The sequence below is a fragment of the Sorex fumeus genome, unplaced genomic scaffold, assembly GCF_029834395.1.
Source record: "Sorex fumeus unplaced genomic scaffold, SorFum_2.1 ptg000072l, whole genome shotgun sequence".
NCBI classification, from domain to species: domain Eukaryota; kingdom Metazoa; phylum Chordata; class Mammalia; order Eulipotyphla; family Soricidae; genus Sorex; species Sorex fumeus.
Genome location: NW_026606129.1, coordinates 60,509,673 through 60,532,226, shown reverse-complemented (window position 1 = coordinate 60,532,226; position 22,554 = coordinate 60,509,673). Strand labels below are relative to the sequence as shown.

Here is a 22,554-nt window from a genome sequence, read left to right as displayed (position 1 = left end):
TTAGCACTTAGCTCCATAATCTCAATGGTTTTTGCCTTTTTCTTTTGAGGGGAGAAGGGGGAGAAATACCCGCCAATGCCCTCGAGACCCTGGGGCCTCCAGGGACATAGGGGTATCTTATGGAAATGCATGTGCCCTGACTTCTATATTTCCCACCACCCCTTGTCAAGTTCTTAAGACACGGTTCCTAAAATGTTCCCCACTTGAACTTATAAATTAACCAATTTTTTAAGATTTGTCTTTCTTGTATTGAAGGCTATGCTGGTTTTCCTAAGACATTAGCATTGGTCTGTCCTGATTATTAACATGGTTTTGGTTTGGGGAGAGTTTGCATCACTTGCCTTTTCCATTTATAATTCTCTTTGGGAAACAAGGCAGGTAAGAAAGCATTTTATTTATTTATTTATTTAGAATGTGCTCACTGAAATCAAATGCTGTTTAGGTTTGCGTGTGTTATTGAAAGGTCCTTTCTCCCATAAACTGAAAGGAACAATTTTCTGAGCCATTTTCTTTTATTTTGTATTCCTGACCTGTGGAATAGGTATGGTTAGTATTCACATTTTGAAAATGAAAAATCTTAGTCCCAGATTAAGCAATTAAAGATAGAGCAATTTTCCTCAGATCATTTAGTTTTTAAGTAATTGATTTGTGCCTAAACCCATCTGTCTGAATGCAGAGCTTTCAAAGTATTCTCGCTTTGTGGTTGTTCTGAAACATTCTAGTGCCGGTGAAAGAGCTAGAACTATTTTCAACTCTGGGAAATCTGAGAATCTGGGAAATGGGACACAGGGAATCAGAATTCCAAACTCTCTTGCCTGAATTCCTAGTCCTGTCCACCAGTTAGCCTCACTGATAGGATTATTCCTGTTCTTTGCTAGTTCTGGACCTGCTGATTCATGCTTTCTCAGCTGACTTGTACCCCACAGGACCATCTAATTCTCCAAGGTGGATCATCTTATTTCTATGTTAATGACTTTTTCTTTCCTTTTTGGTTACAAAGCTTCTATCTCTTTGTTTTACTGCTTTTACCTTCCCCAACCTCCTCTTCTATTACCATTGTTCACTATTCCAAGTTTTTCTACCTTAAATCAGAACATTCATGTGCCTTAAGTGTCAGCTCTAAGAAATATACTAGAGCTTGCCTTTAAGAGTGTTTTATAATTATAAAAGTTCTTAAAATTATCAAAACAATGGTGAATGTTTATTGTGTAATTGCTTTGTGCCCAGGAATTGTGCAGAGCATCTCATAATTATTAACTCCTTACATCTTATAGCACTCCTAGGGTTAATATCCTTATTATTATCATTTTATTTTCCATTTTAGGAGTAATTACGTAGGGCACACAGAAATTAAATAACTTTGGCAAAAACATAACTTAATAACATTTGGGACTTAGATTAAGATTCTGAAGTCAAAGCCCTTGACTCTTTACTTATGGTACCTTTTCCTAATTTATAAAAAGTAGAAAATATCATACATGGAATATGATAAGAACCTATTAATTCATTCAACCAATAGTCAGAAAGTGCAGCCTATATCATAGCTACTGGAATATAGCAATGAATTCTATTCCTGTCCTTGCAGAACTTTAATTCCAATTGAGGAAGTTGGAATGCAAATAAATAAATAAATACAATATGTACATATTTTTGGTAGATTATCAAAACAATAGAGAAAAATAAAGCCCAAATGGGGACAAATAGAAATAGTTAATTCTGGGTGTTGGCATTAAATATAATGAGTCACTTTTTGTGAATCGTCAAGATAGAGGCAAAACCTCTGCTGCTGAATTAGCATATCAACTACTGGAGTTGGTATAGTGCTTTCTTTCTGCATCGAACACTATCTTTCCACACCCCCCTCAACATTTGAATAGTATGAAAATTCAGAACATGAAACTAATTCACCCACCTAAAGTCACATACAGCTTTTGTTGTGAGTTTGTGATTCAACATTTATTAAAGTGATTTTAGCCTTGGCTTCTTTGCACAGCAGATATTTAGATATGTGTTAAGTCAATGCTCTCTGCATACAAACGCAGTTTCCTTTATACAAACCCATTCTTCTCTATACATTTGCTGATTGTGTTAGTGCCACTTTATTAAGTCTGAAGTCTGAGGAAACGCATGGCATGTGTGGTAAAAAAGAGTCTATCTCTCATGAAAAACTAAAAAAAAAATCTGGCTCACACTGGGTGAAGATCTTTCATATGCACCAAAATAGTGCAGGGAATGATATTAGAAATCTAGAAATGGCATAATGCCTGGCGCCAAAATCAGACAAGTATTAAATTAGGGAAGTAATTCATGTCTTCATCACATTTATTTTTTAATTGAATTGCCCAGAGACACACAGTTACAAACTCATTCATGATTGGGTTTCAGTCATACAATGTTCCAATACCCATCCCTTCACCAGTGTACGTTTCCTATCATCAATGTTCCCAGTTTCTCTCCTACCACTCCCTCCAGCATTCGGCCTCCATGTCAAGTAGCTCCCCCCCCTCTGTCTCTCCCCCTCTTCCCTCCCTCCATCCCTTTCCCTCTCTCATCTCTGTCTGTCCAGTTTTCCTCCCACCAACCCCTCCACCATATAGCCTCCATGTCAGGTTTTCCTCTTTATCTCTCTCTCGTTCTCTTTCTCCCTCCTCTCTGTCTCTCCAGTTTCCCTCCCCAAAACCCCTCCACCATACAGCCTCCATGTCAGGTACTTTTCCTCTCTTTATCTCTTTCTCTTTCTCTCTCTCTTTATCTCTCTGTCTCTCTCTGTTCCTCTCTCTGTCCCTCTCTCCCCCTCCCTTCCTTCCTCCCTCTCTCCCAGCCTCCTTCCCTCCCTTCCTCTCTCCCAGCCTCCCTCCCTCTCCCTCTCCCTCTCCTTCGCCCTCTCCCTCTCCTCTCCCTCTCCCTCTCCCTCTCCCTCTCCCTCTCCCTCTCCTTCTCCCTCTCCCTCTCCTTCTCTCTCTCCCTCTCCCTCTCCCTCTCTTCTCTCTCTTTCCCTACTTTCTCTCTCTTCCTCTCTTTTGGACATTATAGTTTGCAATACAGGTACTGAAAGGTTATCATGCATATCCCTTTACGTACTTTCAATATTCAATTCTTGTCCAGAGTGATCATTTCCAACTATCACTGTTATAGTGGTCCCTTCTCTATCTTAACTGTCCTCCCCCAACCCTCCCAACACACACACACACATACACACACACTCACATACTTGTGGCAAGCTTCTAACTGTGGACCAGACTCTATCACATATAATAACACTGTAGCACTGTCCTCCCGTTATTCATCAATTGCTCGAGTGGGCACCAGTAATGTCTCCATTGTGAGATTTCTTGTTACTGTTTTTTTGGCATATTGAATACGTCATGGATAGCTTTCCAGGCTTTGCTGTGCGGGTGGAATACTCACAGTAGTTTGCCATGCCATCTGAGAGGGGCAGAGGAATAGAACCCCGGATGTTCACATATAAGGCAAATGCCCTACCCGCTATGCTATCACTCCAGCCCATCACATTTAATAGCAAGTTTTAAAAGACAAACTTTCAAAATAAAAAGGCAATGTTCACAGTTTTTCGACTTGGAAAATAGACCTCCTAGATTTCCTACTTAAATGGAAATAAATCAAAACTGTAAAGAAAACACAAGTTTTATTTTTGCTTTTGGGGGCACGTTGTAAAACCACCTGTTATTTGGAATAGGGATACAATTTGGCCAAAAACACAGCGACCACTCAGATGTCATAAGAGCTCCCATCGGCCTGTCTTTATGGCTAGATATAGACTGCTGTACCTGCAGCAATTACGAGGCAATCCATATCAGTTGTTGTGAGGTGCCGTTATGGCTCAAGAGAACTGTATTATCCTTTTCTATATGTCCCAGACTAGATTTTTTTTTGTTCTGTTTTCAAATTTTGTGCTTGAAGTATTCATAGTATTTGGTGAAATACTGTTGCTATAGAGTCCTCCTTAATAGTAATAACAAGAGAAATAGTTTTGTTTTGTGCTCTTCAACAATATTTCGAATGATTGAGAGCATCTTCTGAGTGCCATAAATTGATAGACGAAGAAATATGAAAGTTTGACCCAAGGAATACCAATAAGTAAATGTTAATTGTGCAGTTTATATTTTCACATTTTTGTGAATTTATAATTGTTTAATGTATATAAGTGTGAATAAATATGTAGTGCAAATCCAGAGGGATAAAAATTTGAACAAATGCTATTATACTCCCTACCTCAAGAAGTTTTTAACTATAGTGTAGGGTCGTCAGAAGTTAATTAACAATATATGAAAACTAAATCACATCTATGGTGTGTGCTATAGGGAAGGAATATTAGTGCTAGGAGATCTAGATTAAAGTGAGTTGGCCTAAATGGGAAGGCCACAGAGATCTTTACAAACTGATGACTGAATTAAAATGTGAAGGATAGATGCATGTCGATGCAGAAGACCTATGTAACAGAAAGGAAATGAAATGGTAGCTACACCCAACTGGAAAAGACTGAGTATGTCAGATGAGACTGTAAAGATCAGTAAAGCCATAAAAGGACTTCTGAACATTTGTGTCTCAAGTACAGTAAGAATTCACTAAATGGCTCAACTGCTTAGTTGCTTATAAAACACCCCCTCCACCCCCACACTCTTTTTTCCTTTGGATTATAAGCCTGTTAAATGCCCTCTCAAGTCAGTGTGAAATTGAGACTATTTTTATGTGTGTGTCATAGCTAAATTCAGCAAGCCTTACGTATAATGCCTTGCTTCTGAGTTGCCATCTTTACTAGAACATTATCTTGCTTCATCTTCCACAAATTGCATAATAATGACTGACTCCTTACAGGTGTAGTTCTGTACTCACCAAACTAAGATATTACCCTCCATTCAATACCATGCAGAAGAGTTTGGCATTTGCTGTTAAGGACAATGAACCCTTAGTAGAACTATAGCATTAGCAGATTAATATGGTATGCGGTAACCATTAGATGCGTATAATGAAATGGACATAACTATGGCCATATTATATAAGATGAAGATGAAAAAGGCATAAATGTATGAAATTTATTTTGCTTGGACCTTATAACTTTGCTTGATCATAGAATTAATCCTAAACCCTGGGTAGACTTTTAATACCTTTTCTGTCCCTGGTTGATACATATATTATAGAAACATGTCAGGCATTCTCTTTCCCCACATTAAGAATGAATCTTTCAGACTGGGAAAGATGCTTCAAAGGGCTTATGTTCATGATTTGTATGTGGGAGGCCAGATTTAAATCCCCAACCCCACATGGTCCCCTGAGCACAGCTGGGAGCAAGCCCCAAGAACAAAGTTGTAGAACAACTAGGTGTGCCCCAAACGCCCCAATCACCCTCCTTCCTGGAGAGAAATATGTGGATTCCTTAATTAATCCTGAAAGGAGGTTATATTCCAAACAGAGTTTATAGACTTATTAAGCAATTGATTTCATTGATAGTGTTTTGTTAGAGTGGTTTCTAGTATCAGGATCATTCAAACATTGCTTATCATCTTTCCTTTCCAAACACATGGTAATCCTCTTTAACAATAAAAAGGTGCCACCTCTTCCTGGCATGGGCACATTTTTAAGAAAAATATTCTTGAAAGCTCTCACAGCATCTGCAATCCAAAGCTTCTCTATGTTTTTTTTTTTTAAATCATATAACACTGAGGGCTTTCAAATAAGACTCAGGTTCATTTCCTTGATCTTTACTTAACTGGACCACAGAATCATTCTGAGAGAATCATTTAAATTAATGGGAGGCCTTATGGTGTTAAAGAAGAAAATAGTTGCCCTGATCCCCAATTTCAGAATTGCTTTAGACCTCTCTTCCGGGCTGTGACCCCATCATTATATGCTGCTAACGCAACTGAGAAGCCCATACCTATTCTGAAGGCACATTTTCAGGCCCTAGAACTTTGGAGACTACTGTGGAGGGGAATACATTCATTTATTTTCCCAAGTATTTCACCAGTGAACCCTGCTAGGAAATGTAGAAAGGAATGTAGGGGAAAGACTGGAATGGGAAGTATAGGTTTTTGCATCTCCAGCAATAATTCACCCCAAGCTGTGTTAGTACTGGACGAGACAGCTTGTATGAAAATTTAGGAGAACAGGAGAACAACAATAACAAAAATTAACAAATGGCAGGATGAGTAGCAGAAGGGAAAATCAAGCATATGCTGCTCGTTTGAAATGTAGTTTCATTAAAAATCTTTTCCATTGCACCCTAAAACAATCTGTCCTTGCCAGATAACACATTGGACACCAAAAGGCTGTTCCCTCCACTTGCTTTCTTAGTTGTAAACCAACCCTTTAAAAATAAGAGCACAGCTGCTCAAGACAAAATAAATTTGTCAGCTTGTCTTTGAAGGTAAAATAGCGAGGGGGAGCCTATGCCACTTCCCACCACTTACAGAGGGGAGCAACACTCAGTTGTTTTTGTGTTCAGTCAACACTAATCAATAAACATCTGTTGGAATGAGCATCAGTGCCTCTTTACAATTCATTATGCTTCATTAGGAATTGGTCTTGTCTTCAAGGGAAGAAAAAAGATCTCATATAATTAAAGAATAATATCCGTGCTCTCATATTTTCCCCCCTAAAGACCTAACTTCTTTTAAGGCCATTATTTACAGTACATTTATCTGTGTTTAAATGTGACTGCTTTTCCATGAAAAGACCATCTGTTCAGAAGAATCTCCTTTTTGTCCTCCCGGAGGAAAACTTGGGAGTGTGGTGGTATGAGGGGAGGACTGTAGCTCACTGGAAATACATGCAATCACGATACGTTATGAGAGGGTTAAGTACCCAGCAACATCCAAGTCAGACATGTTCTGGGTAGGGGTGTAAAAGGAGAAGGGAGACATGACATGACAATCTTTGGGAATGGTTTTATCAAAGGGAAAAAGTCATGTCTGAAATTCCCCAGGCTAGTTAACTCCAATGATCCTTTTGCTGGGTCTATTAAGTGATCTCTCCAATATCTGGCATTCAGCACATTTTGTTATTTTACTTTCAAGAAAATATCTAACTTTTGTGGGGGCTGCTGGAAATATTCATGTAAATGATGCAGCTGCACTAATGCAAGTCACCTTAAAGGCACTGTGAATTTATCCCTGCTGTGGGAAATGTCCCCGGGTGAACTTAACAAAATGCTTCTAATACATGTAAGTGTACAAATAAAGCATAAAGTAGCTGGTAATAGCCCCAAATTATACAAAACACAGTTACTGTTCCCATTAGTTTAACATTTATTTAACCAGAGCATTTGGTGAACTGAAAAGCAAACAAGCACTTCAAAGAGAGCATGGTACAGTAGAGGTTGGGGTGAAATTCAGACATTAGGATTAATGAAACGTCAGCATTTACTTTCCCACTTAACTTACATTAGAGTACCAACTGCGGAGGGTTGGAGGTTGTTTTGTATGGATGAAAGCCTTCTTTGAGAAGGAAAGTGAAGAACCATATGGAATGTGATCCCTTTGATTTTTAAATAATGGTATGGTGATTGAAACAGAACCTGAAATATCGTTAGACGCTCGAGCAACACAATAAATATTCTTAGAAGAGATATTGGTGGTACTTTTTATTATTCTTCATAAAAGTGAGGGATGACTTATAGTTTAATGCACTTTTGTGAAAAGTTTCAAATGTGAGCACTATGTGGAACACGGATTTCTCATACTATCTTTTTTCTGTCAGGTTCCAAAATGTGGGATAGTCCCCTTGTCTCTCAGGTTTAGTAGAATTTATAAATCAAAATACCCTAGTCAAGTTTGGGCGACTGGGTAGATAGCACAGGGATTAAGGCATATGCTTTGCACGCATCTGACCAAATCCCCAGAACCTTGTAGTCCTTAAGCATTTCTGGGTGTGACCCTGAGCCTCCAAGCACAGCCAAAGTGGCCTGGGAGTATGCAACACCCTAGCACCAAGACTCTAGCACTGAACAGTCAATTCAGTGGCCCATTTGTTACATCTCATTGAGAATCACTGGGTCTGACCCCGATTTCCCTGGAGCATCAACTGGGAGCCCCTGCACAGACCCATCCCCCCCAAAAACAAGTTTGTAGAACATTGTATTGTTATGTAAATTATGTTAAGAATATAAATTCCTTAAGTATTTACAGGCCACATAGTCATCATGACCAAGCAGTGAGTAAACAACATTGGCTTTGTTTAATTTTCCTATCTTTCAAACTTACCTGACAGCAGAGGGCTTCTTTTTACAAAGCATGTTTTAACATCTAGCAGCATGAAGATTTGGGGAGGCAAATGTTGACAAATGGTGACCTTCAATGCCGTCTTTTAGGCTTGTATTGAGACTGTCTTCAACAGAGAATTAATGTATTCAAAATTCTAAGACACTTTTTTTTTTAACGGTGGGGGCCGGCCCTTCCCAGTCTGGGCTCCTGTCCACAGCCTCAGTTAACAGACAGAAGAGAACTTCATGCTGCTTCAGTTTGGGGTTATTTGTTGGGTTTCGTTTGGGGCCACATCTGGCTCTGCCTCAGTTCACAGAGGGTCCCTGAGCACTGCCAGAGGTCACTGCTGTCACTGCTGGGTGTGACCCCACCCTCCCATCCCTCTTTACCTGGAGTGCATGCTTTGGGTTCAGTCCTTAGTGGATTTTTTAGCACTGCCAGGAGTAATCTCCATATCCTGCTGGGTGTCATCCCAAAGCAAAACAACAAAATCTTGCTTTCTAAAAGGGACTTTATTTTTTTTTTAGAACTTTTTTTTTTTTTTGCTTTTGCTTTTTGGGTCACACCCGGCAATGCACAGGGGTTTCTCCTGGCTCTGCACTCAGGAATTACTTCTGATGGTGCTCTGGAGACCAAATGGGATGCTGGGAATCAAGCCTGGATCGACCACGTGCAAGACAAATGCCCTACCCGCTGTGCTATCAAAGGACTTTAATTTTTATTTTATTTTATTTTAATTTTGAAGTGATAGCACAGCAGTAGGGCGTTTGCCTTGCACGCAACCGGCCCTGCTGACACGGATTCGATTTTTAAGCTCCTCTCAGAGAGCCCAGTAAGCTACCGAGAATATCTCGCCCCCACAGCAAAGCCTGGCAAGCTACCCACGAAGTATTCCACATGCCAAACACAGTAACAACAAGTCTCACAATGGGGACATTGCTGGGCCCTCTCGAGCAAATGGATGAACAATGGGAGGACGGTGCTACAGTGCAGTGCTTTTGGTGGGGGCAGCTGTGAGCATACCAAATCATGTGCTTTGGAAATCAATCCAGAGTCAGTCATACGTGAGGAAGCACCTTAAACCCTCTGCTATTTCTCCACTCCCGGTGCTAAAACACTTTTTATGGGCATTTTAGAGGATAGAGAACTTTGATATAAGACCACAAAGCTAAAGATAGAGGTGTGAGGATGTTGATATCTGATCTTAGGAATCAGGTTATTAAGGATTACTTCGCTTCTTGGTAGAACTAATCACTTCCTTCCTCCAAGAGATATCTTCAAGGTACAACTCTAGTTGGTTACTATTTTGTGTGTGTGCGTGTGTGTGTGTGTGTGTGTGTGTTTATGTGTGTTGTTACAGGTTACACAAAGCCTGCCATCTTTCTGAGCAGGTCCACACTTTATCTAGTATCATAAGTAAAAAGTCCAGTTTTTGTTATAAAATTAAATTGAAACTTAGCACTTACAGTTGAGTGTCCTAGACTACTGGCTTTTGTTCTTACATATTTGAGGTTAGCTGTGGGCACATACTGAAAGCAGGGGTGCCTTCACAGTCCTGAGCATACATTTCATATGCGTCTCTAGAAATATAGGCTATTTTGTGGCCCTCTAAATTTGTGGCCCTCTAAATTGGGTAGGGGGTGTTGGTACTGACATTCTGCTCCTTCTAATACCTAATTTTCTCAGACATTACTGTTGCTTTTCTGATACTCTGTCAGAAATTGCATGTTTCACAAGGCCATTGTGAAAGACCCAGCTTATGCCCTATGAATATCATGTTCGTTTCTTTGTTCTGTACTCCTTCCTTTTTTTTTCTGCAGTGCTGTATTTTTTCATTCTCCTTCTCTTCACTTTTTTGCTTAGTTTCCTCCCCCATTTTCCTTTCCCACTTATTTTTCATTTAGTCAACTCTTCCCTGATTTTCCCTAAAGCAGAATTATGGTAACTCCTAATACTTTATTTTATATTTTGTGCCATTCTTCATACTAAACTTATTCTGCAAACTTAGAAACTGCAAACCTAGTATCTTTGCCCAATTTCTTCCAAAATTTTTAAATAATGTATTTTAGGACTTTGTTTGGCTTTTATAAAGTTTATGGGTTACAGTTAGTATTTTTGCTAAAGAACATGTATTCTTCTCTGTTTTTTCAAGTTTTGGGGCCATACCTGATGATGTTCAAGGGTAACTCCTGGCTCTGCACTCAGAAATCACTTTTGGCAGAGCTCAGGGAACTATATGGGATGCCTGGCATCAAACGGGGCTGTCATTGTACAAGAAAAGTGCTCTACCCACTGTACTATTGCTCTGGCTATTGGACACTTATTTTTATATGTTTAAATTGAAGATAGCTTTGTGAGGGTATCATGAATAATCCAAAGTAGAAAAGAAAATGAAATCTAATCCCAGTTTTCATTGCAAGCCCATTCATAGGCATTAAAGGAGTGGTTCTGTAGATGCAGTCAGGACAGAGTAAGGACCACAATGACAAATAGCTGGAAATGATCACCCTGGACAAGAACTGGATGCTGAAAGAAGTTGCTTGGGGGAAGGTGGCCGTAGGCCCAGGAGGGAAACTGGAGACATTGGTGGAGAGAAATGTACACTAGTAAAGGGATAGGTATTGGCCCATTGTATGACTGTAACCCTATCATGAACAACGTTATAACTGTGTATCTCACAGTGATTCAATTAAAAAACTTCAATTAATAAACTTCAAGAAAATAAAGGCAGTGCTTTCTCCTTTGTCAGTTTCTAATATTTGTCCACCAGAAGATTAATTGCTTCAACCATTCATAGGTATATACCTCTACTTATGATGGTGAGTCCTCAAAAAGCAGTTTAGCAATTTTTTCTTAAAGAAGTACCAGCGTTTTCCTTCTCTGGACACTTATAGAAATGTTTACTGAATTGCTCAAAGTCATCATTTTTATCTGCAAGTTCTTTTTGGTTTTGCTTTGTTCTAAGGCCACAATGCTAGAGGTTTACTCTAGGCTCGGGGATCAGGATACTAAATGCAGTGCCAGGTTCAGCCATGTAAAAGCAAAGAGTCTTAAACTCTGTACTGTGTCTCTGCCCTCGCAAGTTCTTTCTTTGGAGGGAAACATTAGTATAGGGAAGGCAGGCTCCCCCAGCAGTACTGGAAGTCACCAGAGCTATACTTAGCAGTGTTAGTTAGCCATGTACTACTGGGGATCAAACCCCCAGGCTCTGTACATGCTTAGGCATTGTTCTAGTCTTTGAGCTATTGCTGCAGATTCTTTTAATTTACACAGTCTAGAAAGACGTTTGAAATATATTCCCTTGATACCTCATTTTACTTTATATCTTGGTCATTCACTCTCTCAGCAATTTGATTGATTTGTTTTTCCTAGTTTTATCACTCCACTTGACAGAGAAGAGGACATGAAAAGCTGAATTCAATTTCTTTTTAAATTTTTATTTATAGATAAAAGCATTTTTAATTAATGTGAATATCACCTTTAATGTAAATTTAGTTATTGTCATGGATATCATGTGGATTGTAAGTTGGATTTCGTATTCACTTTTAAAAGTTCCTTTTAGCAATTGCTTAGAGGTCTTAGATCTATCAAGTAAAAATAAGCCCCAGTGCAAAGTTAAAATTGTCTTCCCCTCTTTCCTGTTGAGGTTGGGGGAAAGGTTGCCATTCTTGGATATGTTAAAGTAAAATTTCTGAACATATTATGCTACCAAGACATTTTGTTCTCTTAGCTGCATGATACAATTCTGCAAGAGAAAAATATAATGTAAGTTAAGCAAACTGTCATGTCTTAAATAATATTCTCTTGAAGTAAATGCATAAAGCATTTATGCAGTGAGATATTTTTGTATCTCTGTGAGATTTAGTAGATAATTATATATATTTTCACATATATATGCATGTGTAGATGTCAGATATATCTCCTTAATGGAGTCTATATTTCCTATAGACATAGCTGCCTGCATCCATATATAGTATTTTATGCTGTGTTCTGGTGACAATTTAAAATCTTACAAATTTAGAAAGCAGTGTTTTAATAAAAATCTATGTTATTGATTTCTTTTATAATGTAATCACTGCTTTACTAACTCTATGATCTACTGTCCTTAAAATCATGCTATGTGAGATATTTATTAATATTTGAGGTTAATAGAATAATGGCACAAGCCTTTTTTTTCTCCCTGAGAACATAATTTTTCCCCTGAACAAGACTTTTTGCTCTAATAGATTTCATCCCAATGTTAATTTGATTTATGGAACTGATGTTGAATTTGTTCCTTTTAAATTTATGGTCCGGTAGATTTCATGCTGAGTTTAAGATGCTGAGCCTAATGATATTCACATTGGTGGCATTTTATTGATTTGTTTTGGTATGATATATAGGTTTTAAAAATAACAATAACACTGAATAATTATGTAAACACAGTCTACTTTTTCTGTTTATGCCCATTGGAATTAAAATTTATGCTCAACATGCTGTAATTAATTTTATTAAAACCTAAATTCAGAACTCTAAACTAATGATACTTTTAACTGGGAGTAGGTAAGGATATATGTGCTCTCTTTTGTTTCTAAGATATTCAATATTTAAGCACTGCTGTTTACCTGTTAAAATTTATTTGGTGGGCTTTGTTAGAGCATTTAAAAAGTTAAAAGTGCACTTAAAATATGAAAGTTTTTGTTCTAGTTAATTAAACCTGGGGGGCGGGAGGGAATTCTAAGTAGCTGGTCTGATATGATAAGTATAAAGCCCGTTTGCTGTTATGCCATATTCTGAAAATTAGCTATGAGGTAATATATATGAAGATATTTTATCAACTAGCATGATATTTAAAAAAAACATTTAGATCATGGGTAATGAACACAGCCATAAAGAGTAGAAGAAAACACGAATATAATGCCATGTTACAGGCACCCAATGTTACATGTTTAATAACTCTATGCAAAGACTTATTTCATGACTTAAAATGACAAAATAAAATTTTAATATGTTCCAGCTTTTATCATGAATAAAGATGTAATGAAAAATTAAGTTTACTAAACATGAGAAGCCAATTATTATGGGTGAACCTACTCATAGGTTGTTTTTTATATAACAAAAGGTCCATACAGATACTTGGAATTAAATGAATTAAAACTCTTTGTTGGTTGATCATATTCATTACCTTTTAACCAGCTGTGCTTCTGTTGTATATATATATATATATATATATATATATATATTTTTAAAGGCTTTACTGGGGTCTTTGCCAATAGACAGCAAGCTATTATGATGAAAAATGTGACATTTTAGTGACATACATCTGTTTACAAACTTAAATCCAACATTTTTTGGATTCTCTAAATGTTTTCTAATTTGCTTGCTTGTCTTCCAATGAAAATTTTAGTTATTCATTTCTTCACAGATTTTTTTCTTTTTTTTTTCTTTTTGGGTCACACCCAGTGATGCACAGGGATAACTCCTGGCTCTGCACTCAGGAATCATCCCTGGCGGTGCTCAGGGGACCATATGGGATGCTGGGAATCGAACCTGGGTCGGCCATGTGCAAGGCAAACGCCCTACCTGCTGTGCTATCACTCCAGCCCCAATTTCTTCACAGATATTTTAAAGATGAGTCGTTTCTCATAATCTTGGAGTCCAATAGATCAGTTTTTAAAACTGGTATTCTACCACTTTTGTCAGTGAATCACTTTTGGGGAATCACTTAATTTCGAGAACATTAGTTACTGAAGTTGTACTAATAAATGAGATTTGAAATATGGAACGTCCTGACATGGTATCCGGGCACCAGAAACATGCTGGACTTTGCAATTTATTTAAAGAATGCTAATATACAAAATTCTTGACAGTTGGGTTTTAGGCACATAATATTTTGACCCATTCGCACCAATAGCATCAACTTCTCTCCACCAGTGTTTCTGTGCTCCCTCCTGCCTGCCCTCCCCTCCTCCCCCCTCAATTTCTCCTGCCATTAGATATATATCTATACCACTCTCCCACAACACCAGTTTAACCAACGCCTGAACTTCAGAGACCTCTAATGCCTGTTCCCTTATTACTTCCCATTCTCTTTTCCTTCCTTTATCCCTTAATTTCTTTCCTTCTCTGTTCTTCTTCTTATACTCTGGGGAGTGAAAAAGGCAACAAAAGCAAAAATAAACAAAAGGACAACATCAAATTTAAAAAGTTACTGCAGCAAAAGAAACATGGGTTAAAAGCCAGTCAACTGAATTTGAAAAAAATAAATTCTCATTCAATATATCAGTTAAAGGGTGGATATCCAGGATATATAAACTACTAACAAATATCAATCAAAAAATTTTAAAAAAGCACACACATTTAAAAGTAGGGAAAGGAAATGACCAGACACTTCTCAGAGGTAGGCAAGCAGGTTGCTAGTAGGCACATAAAAATATGTTCAGCTTCACTTATCGTTAAGAAAATACAAATCAAGACAACAATGACATATCATCCCATACAAATGAGAAATGCACATATCAAAAATAGTGAGGAAATCTCTGTTGGCAGGGATATGTTGAACAGAATCCCATTCACTGCTGGTGTTGATGTTTTCCTTATTCGACCTCCCGGAAAACAGTATGAAGAGTTCTCAGTGAATTTAGAATTGAGCTGCCATAAGATCCAGCAATCCCACTATTGGGCAGCTACCTTCAGGACAAAAAGATATTCACTCAAAAGGACATATGCACACCATCATTCATTGCGGCACTTACTACAATAGCTAAGATATGTAGTCAGTCTAGGCATTCAATGACAGACAAATGAATTACGAAGATGCGATGTTTATAGACAATGGAATACTATGCAGTTGCTATGGAATACTATGGAAAGATGAAATCATGCAATTTTCTGCAATGTGGTTGGAATTGGAAAATAGAATGTTGAGTGAAGTAAACCAGAAGAAAGACAAACACAAGATGATCTCACTTATCAGTGGCATATAGATCAATTGAACAAGAAAATTTAGTAAAGGGATAAGCCTATGTAAGCCTTGAAACATGGTATATTTTAACTATGCTTGTTTTTCCTCTTTGCTGATGTCTCTTTCTTCTCCCTCCATCATATCTACCACCTCCCAGACCCCCAAAACATTAACTAAGAGTAACATTTAACCAAGAGAAATTTGACTTGGATTTTGAATAGTATTTCTTAAACTATACCTGTTTTTGCCTTAATCTAAAAATCAGAAAACCTTTAAAACTACTGATATTAGTTTTTCATATTATACCTGAATTGTTAGTAATAAAGTAATCGCAGTTCTAAATGTTAAACACATGCTTAATGTATACTAAAAAGATAAATCTCATCATTTCATTATTATTTCATTTATTGTGATTCTAGTTCATGAATGTGATGTTTGTACTCTTAAACTAACAATCACATATGTGAACAATTGTACTAGGTTGGAATTTAATATTTAAATAAAATTTTCAAGGAAAATAACATTGTGCTAAAAAAATAGTCACTGTTTTCTGTCAATTTCCTTCCAAGGTTAGAAAAGACATTTATAATGAAATATATTTTTAACAATGGAAATGGAAAAATCTCTCCAACCTCAGTCAACAAGGAAGGGAATTAAACTTTGTATTTAGAAACTTTTAACAATGTTACTAAGAATGTTTTCTTTCCTTAACAGCCTCCCTCCCCTAATGGCACGAATGCCATGTTTCCTTCTTGCCTCTGCTTTTCAAAACTTTTGATTAGAACTTATAATTGACTAAAATAAATTAAGGTTATCCTGAAGAGTCCTGGTTTCCTGTAAATAAACGATGTCTTTTTTGGTTTATAAATTTTAGACAAAGCAGATTCAGGAAATATGAGAATGGGTAGCTGAACTAGACATTTTGATTCAAACTTATTTTTAGGAAATATATTTGAGACATCACTTTTGAAATTTAAAGTAAGTAATTTATTTTGTGGCATGATTCTGACATGTATTGAGAAGAACTCTTTTAGTTGTGATATTAATTTGTGATGCTTGACCCTGTGTTAGTCCTGAATGATTAATATAAAATGAAATCAATATTCAGTTTTTCAAGACGCCCACAGTATAAGTTTAGAAAGTATGAAAAAGTAAGTTGTAAGAAATATGGAATACATATAGAAGGCTCTGCAAACAATGAAATAATTTATTTTGTTGCAAATCAAAGTGGTTAAATATAATGGTTATTAGCGATATTATTATAGCCAAATATGAAAAGAATTCATATACATAAGAGAGATGAATTATAAAGAAGATGTATATAAGCACAATAGTGGTATATAAGCATATGTTATATGTAAGCACTATTAAACTACGTGATTAAATCTTGCCTTTTGCCTCAAGATGGATGGACATAGATGGGGTGATGATAAGTGAAAAAAATCAAAGGAGAAAGACAAACACTGAATGATATCACTCATATGTATTATATCACGATCACAATCACAACCATCCTGTTGTTCGTTGATTGCCTCAAGCAGGCACCAGTAACGTTTCCTTCATCCTAGCCCTGAGATTTTAAAGTGCCATATTCAAGGCTCTTTCAGGGTTAGGAGAATGAGACCCATCATTGTTACTGGTATTTGGCATACTGGGTACACCACGGGGAGTTTGCCAGACTCTGCCATGTGGGCAGTTTACATTCAGTAGCCTGTCAGGTTGTCCAAAGGAAGAATGAGATAATAAGATATTGCGCCGGGAGCTGGGTTTTATAGTCTCTGGGTCTTGGCAGTTGATGGGATTACACGACGCCAGGGGGTCAGTTGGTGAGTGTGACCCCTGCCTACTGGAAGATGGAGGATCTGGGTGGAGGATGCTCACCGCCGATCTGAGCGGGCTTGGAGATCTCAGCCCTAGGACCCGCATGCCTTTATTCCTCTGCTGGTACCTTCATGCATGTGGAGAGTGGTCTCAGCATAGTTGTGGCTGGTTCTGGAGGTCTTCGGCTGCTGGAGCTCTGCTCGGGGCGGGGAGGGAAACTCAACCTACCCCCCTCCAAGGGGCCCTGGCGAGTATAGTCAGGCGCGGGGGCCAGAGACTCTGCGCTGTTCTCTTCCGGGAGCTGGATTTTGTAGTCTCTGGGTCTTGGCCGTTGATGGAATCACACGGCGCCTGGGGGTCAGTTGGTGGGTATGACCCCCGCCTACTGGAGGACGGAGGATCTGGGTGGAGGATGCTCAGTCCCGATCCGAGCAGGCTTGGAGATCTCAGCCCGGGACCCGCATGCCTTTGTTCCTCTGCCAGTACCTTCATGCGTGTGGAGAGTGGTCTCAGCATGGTTGTGGCTGGTTCTGGAGGTCTTCGGCTGCCAAAGCTCTGCTTGGGGTGGGGAGGGAAACTTAACCCGCCCCCCTCCAAGGGGCCTGGTAAGGATAGCCATGCGCGGGGGCAGGAGACTCTACACGCATGAAAGTACTGGCAGAGGAACAAAGGCATGCGGATCCCGGGGCTGAGATCTCCAAGCCTGCTTGGATCGGGGCTGAGCAACCTCCACCCAGATCCTCCATCTTCCGGTAGGCAGGGGTCATACCCACCAACTGAATCCCTGGCGCCATGTAATCCCATCAATGGCCAGGACCTAGAGATGACAAAACCCAGCTCCTGGAAAAGAACAGTGCAGAGTCTCCTGCCCCTGCGCCTTGCTGTCCTCGCCAGGGCCCCTTGGAGCGGGGAAGGTTGAGTTTCCCTCCCCACCCCGAGCAGAGCTCTGGCAGCCGAAGATCTCCAGAATCAGCCACAACCATACTGAGACCAATCTCCACACGCATGTATTATATAACAAAAGCAAAGGCCCAGACAATGTATAATGGAAAGAAACTTTTGCACTCTTTCCAATGAATTAAGGAAACTTAGAATGGGGTGGGGATGTACCACAACGGTTCAGTGAACTGTAGTTGAGTGATATTGTCATTTTTGTGAACAACATGGTATGGTAATATTGTGCCCCAGCAGCTTAAAAACACTGCCCTCTTATAAACTAATATCATTTCAATAAAAATTAAACTTACAAATAAATACGTTTGAAGTAAAATAATTTTATTTGGAGCTGAAAGACCAAATAAATGAAAGACCAGTTTTTGGATTAAAAAGTATGAATGTTGGTGTTGGAGAGACAGTACAGGAGTTAAGGCACTTACCTTGAATGCAACTAATTTGGTTGTGACCGCCAGTTCAATCCCCAGAACTGCGTATAGTCTCCCAAACACACAGAACCCTAAGCACAATACCAGGATTAAGTCCTGAATACTTTCAAACTCCAGGTAGTAAAAGTAAAAGTAAGTAAAGGCCCTCCCGTTGTTCATCGATTTGCTGGAGCGGGCCCAGTAACGTCTCCATTGGAGACTTTGTTGTTACTGTGTCTGGCATATCGAATACATCACAGGTAGCTTGCCAGGCTCTGCCGTGCGGGCGAGATACTCTCGGTAGCTGGCCGGGCTCTCTGAGAGGGGCAGAGGAATTGAATTCGGGTCGGCCATGTTGGCTGCGTGCAAGGCAAATGCCCTATCGCTGTGCTAGTATATATATATATATATATATATATATATATATATATATATATATAATTTTTTACATACCTCCAGAAGATTTTTGTCTATTAAGTACTGGCTTCATCTTTACATTTTTATTGCCACAACTATCTGTCAGTTCAAGCCATAAAACAAACACTAAGTTTAAGTTTATAGGTGAGAAAAAAATAACTCTAAGATAACTCTAAGAGCTATTAAGTTCTAGCACTTTGTTGACTTCATGTTGTCTGTTTTGGAGCCACACCTAACAGTGTGCCAGGCTTACTCAAGGTTCTGCACTGAGTTAACTCCTGGTAAGACTTAGGATACCCTATGGGGTGCTGGGGATGTAACCCACATCAGCTGCATGCAAGGCAAATGCCCTACTTGCTGTACTAATGTTTTGAATCTTCTAATTACTTGTGGTGAATTTATTTCACTTTAAAATGGAAAATTGGGAATAAGTGATTGGAATAAAGGCTTCAAATTCTGGATTTGAAATTCTACACCACAATCACTGTCAAACATATTGTCATTCTTGGTATGAAAGCACCATGAATCATATTCAAATCTCAAAGACATTTGCTTCACTGCAACTTTGAGTATGAGTAAATTTAATCTGTTGTTCCTGATAGTAGCTGCCAGAATAATTTTTTCTGGCACTTGGGGTCTCAACTACATCTTTGGATTAGTCCACTCTTGTAGTCTCATTTCACAAAAGCTGGAATGACAATAGGGAGACATAAAATAGACCAAACTATTTAAAAAATAGAGCCAAGGAAAATATAAGTAAAAATACAAGGTTATATAAAAGTGGTAGGAAAATAAAGATAACACAATTTGTACATTTCTCCATGAATATTGTGTCCATAGTCTCTCTCTGTCTCTATCTCTGTCTGTGTCTCTGTTTCTCTCTCTCTCTCTCTCTCTCTCTCTCTCTCTCTCTCTCTCTCTCTCTCTCTCCCCCTCCCTCCCTCTCTTTTTTCCTCTCCCTCAAAAAACATCTGTTTATACAGATGAATGTTGAATTTTGGGCTAATATTTCCATTCTGTATCTTTTTTTTTCAATAGTAGTTCTAATATCCTAGAGTAGACGAGGCCATCTCTAGGAGTTTCTTATTGAATATCATGTCTAATAATCAAATCAGAAACCAAGATTATCCTTGATTCTTCTTATTTTATTGTATCCAAATCCAATCCATCAATGAGTCCAGCAGATTTTACCCTGTTATGTTTTTCAGTTTCTCTTTTCTCACCATCACCGTCATCATCTAGCCAAAGTTACAAATTCTCTTATCTAATATCCTAATTCACCTATTTAGTTATTTCCATGTGTCTATTCTGGTTCTATAGTACTTTCCACATTTTTATATTTTGTGAAATAAAATTGATTATAAAAAAAAGCACAGTTGCTCACCCCATTATATCCATCACATCCATTTCCTTCTCTTTCACTCCGAAACTGTCTGTGGTTTCCTATGCCTCCCAATGTACCTTAATATAGCCTGACCCTTGCCTTCCACACAAGACTTTTCTCATATCACTTTTACCCTCTTAATGATCTCAAATGGCCACTAGCCCTTTGAACATTTTATTTTCTTCTTTGAATCTTGCATATGTTATTCTTTATTCAATCTCCACGAGCACAGTCTCCGTCCTCCTTCACCTAATCCATGTTGACTCATCCTTCAGTTCTTGTCTCTAAGGTTATTTCCTTAAGACCTTACTCCCTGCCTAAGTCAGACTCCTTTATGTTAACTCCCTTTGAACTGTATTCCTTTCCTTCAGAGCATGACCTCAATTTGTGATTACACTATCATGTCATTGATTAATGTCTGCTTTTTCATTATACTGTGAACTGCTGCAGTCAGGGCATTTTTTATTTGGCTCACCATTTCCCCCTGCACCAATTACATTCACAGTTGCATGGGGAATATCTGTTAAAGCAAGAATGAATGAATGGTTGAATAATCCAAATAACTTCTGTGAGATCTTTCATAATCCCTAATATTGTCGTGTGTTCCATGCACTGAGGTAAGAGTCAGTGTCCTAAATGATTAAGGACATGGATCTCACATCAGGTTACTTCTATTAGAACTCCTACTTACAAGATGCTATGCAACCATCCTTATTGCATTTCATCATACAAGCAGGACTGTAGTACTGGTGTCTCATCTTTCTACCTCCTGCCATAGGAGAGGACTCTGACGTCATTTAAAAATCTAGGATTTGCTTTACTTTATTTAACACAGGATGATATTGCTTTTATGTGGTATATAGAATAAATGGATGAGGGAATGCAATTTTTTAAGGGTTATAATCCTTGACCCCCAAGTAAGGCAAAATTATTACCATAATAAGACCTAGGGCTGGAGTGATAGCACAGCGGTAGGGTGTTTGCCTTGCGCGCAGCCAGCCTGGCCGAGCCAGGTTCGATTCTTCCGCCCCTCTCGGAGAGCCTGGCAAGCTACCGAGAGTATTTAATATGCCAAACACAGTAACAAGAAGTCTCAAATGGAGACGTTACTGGGCCCGCTTGAGCAAATAAGACCTAAATATAAAATAAAATTTAATGCAATATACTTTAGATTTGAGTTGAGACCTTACTTATGTAAATGAGAATAAACATTTTATGACATTGTATTAAATGTTTTTTCTTATTTACATAGGTTAAAATCATATGGCAATCACAAATTGGCTCTTACTGATTTATTTTCTAATCATTCTATTTCTCATTTCATAAAGTTTTTTTTGGAATAAATACTGTAATGTAAGTTTTATATGTGCATAAGTGGGCAGGTTGAGAATGGGAGGGAAAATGGGGACATTGGTGGAGGGAAGTTCACACTGGTGGTGTTGGAACACTAAAAGCCTGAAATGACTGTATAATAAACAACTCTGTAAATCATGATGTGTTTAATAAAAATAAATTTTAAAAATATATATATATTGCAATAGCACAGCGGTAGGGCGTTTGCCTTGCTCGCAGCTGGCCCAGCCAAGCCCGGTTTGATTCCTCTGCCCCTCTCGGAGAGCCCGGCAAGCTACCTAGAGTATCTCGCCCACACAGCAAAGCCTGCCAAGCTACTCGTGATGTATTCAATATGGCAATCACAGTAACAACAAGTCTCACGATGGAGATGTTAGTGGGCCCTCTTGAGTAAATCGATGAATAACGGGAGGACTGTGACAGTGACTGTGGAAATAATATTAATAGTATTAAAGCACTATGATTTACAAAGCTATTCATAGTTTTAGATATGCTATATTCTGGTACTAATCTTACCACCCGTGTCATCTTACCTCTGCCAGGGTTCCCAGATTCCTTCCTGCCCCAAGCTCTCTCATCCCCCAGTCTGCTACCATTGCGGGTACCTTTTTAAAGTTTGGTTGCTGAAGTTTTGGTCTCTTAATTTCAGTGTTATTGACTCAGCAACTTGGATATTTAGTTGAACTGCTCCTTAAACCACTGATATACTCAGAAATTCTTGACCCCTGCTACATATTGCTTCCTGCCAATCTCTTCGTCTCCCCATCAATTTCTTTCCTTCTCTGTCCTTCTTCTTCCGATACTTGGGGGTCAAGGGTTATACCCCTTAAAATTGCTTTCTCTCATCCAGTTATTCTATATACCACATAAAAGCAATATCATCCTATGTTAAATAAAGTAAAGCAAATCCTAGATTTTTAAATGCCGTCAGAGTCCTCCCCTATGGCAGGAGGTAGAAAGATGAGACACCAGTACTACAGTCCTGCTTGTATGATGAAATGCAATAAGGATGGTTGCATAGCATCTTGTAAGTAGGAGTTCTAATAGAAGTAACCT

At 38.5% G+C, this 22,554-nt stretch overlaps 1 protein-coding gene across 3 annotated transcripts in view; it reads left to right on the top strand.

Moving 5' to 3' along the window:
• FHIT (fragile histidine triad diadenosine triphosphatase) overlaps positions 1-22,554 on the top strand; it is a 1,773,722-nt gene that overhangs the window by 1,501,726 nt on the left and 249,442 nt on the right. The gene's annotated exons all lie outside the window — the stretch shown is intronic.